We start from the raw sequence: 1613 nt of genomic DNA, 5'->3' as shown, positions 1-1613 counted from the left end.
TAAGGAGGCCGGCAACAATGAAGAAGTATAATATTGAATTTTCATCGTCTTCGTTTTCGTGTTTGGTGTTCGAATGTTGCTGCTACAGGAAGACACCAGGCACGGGTAGGCGTTCTTATATGTGTGGAATTTTCTTGATATTGTATTAACCAATAATTTATTGTTAAATGATTAATTAACTAATTGATAGATTAATTAATTAATTAACAAATCAAAGACCCTCTCAGGGTGGGCGGGAGCCTATAAGTTCTATGCCCCAAATTTAGGTATGGGGGAAACCGGAGTACCCGGAGAAAAACTCAAGCTGAAAAAAGAAATAAAATGATTAGTCTTGACATAAAACTTACATACATTCGGTTAGCCGTCGTGGTTTTGTGTGAAGAAGTTGTATGGGGAGATGTGTTTTGTAGGGGCGCCGGCAATTTTACAGAGTGTGCTTGTCAGGTTGTTTCTATTTTCTGCTTTTTGTAATACTTAAGCGCCAGATAAGTTAGCCTACCATTAAGGGTAGGGAGATTGCTTATTTTGTGTAGGTATTTAATGGTGTAAAGTTACCTTACCTTACTTACGTGGCAGGGGTTCCGTTTGAAGAGAGAGAAGACAAGAGACTTCTCTCTCTAACTGGGGTGCTCAGAAACACTTTGTTTCTCTTCAATCCCGCTCGTGGAATGTTAGTTCTCGTGATTACGGAGGAAAAAAAGGGGGAAAGATAAGGAGCTTCATTTTCATGTTCGTATGTTGCTGCTACAGGGAGACACCATGCACGGGGAGGCGTTCTTATATGTGGAAGACAAGAAAAATTAAAGAATCAGTTTATATTAACAAAATTAAACCTTCACTAAACAGAGATTTCGGATTAGAGGTGAGTAACCTGTGGCTACCATTGGTTAAATCTACAGGAAATCTCTTCTCCAGTCCGAAACAGGGATAAACCAACCAATCATAACACGCTCTCCACCTTATACTCCCGTTTCTCCCTACACCAAAATTCATAGGCATTGAATCTACAGATCCCAGCCATGGCATTAGGATCTGTTGAACCAAGCCTGGCCCAGAAGTGGCCCGTTTGTTTCGATGCTTTCTCAGCAATCAGCTCTCGACTTATCTTCTTCTCCTATACTTCAACCTGCCTCGACTCGATTCTGCCTTTAGCTTCACATATACCTACCTACCTCGTGTTTTTTGTATTATATATATATATGTATGTATATATCAACCCATTTGGCTTGAACAGACCCATTTAACCCCCAGGTTTATAATCTTTAGTCTCGCGCGGGGTGAAGGAAGATCGTTTAATCTTCGAACACCCTTGATGATTAATTATTTATTTCGAATTAATTAATCTTACATCAAGATAGCTGCCAGGCACAACACAACACACACACACACACACACACACTGTCCTGAAGGCGGAAGTCGTTCTCTACACTTGTGTCTCTACAACAGGCAGTTGCCGTTCATTCTACAAAAATTCATCATGGATACTCTGCCTAAACAATTTATCAAAGGACATGCTTCTTTATTGCTTCATTTTAGTTTGATGCTTCTATATTGCTCCATTCCAGTAACATGCTTCTATATTGCTCCATTCCAGTAACATGCTTCTTTATTGC

Source organism: Limulus polyphemus, unplaced genomic scaffold (assembly GCF_000517525.1).
Source record: "Limulus polyphemus unplaced genomic scaffold, Limulus_polyphemus-2.1.2 Scaffold1529, whole genome shotgun sequence".
Lineage (NCBI taxonomy): Eukaryota > Metazoa > Arthropoda > Merostomata > Xiphosura > Limulidae > Limulus > Limulus polyphemus.
Note: the sequence above shows the minus strand (reverse complement) of the source record.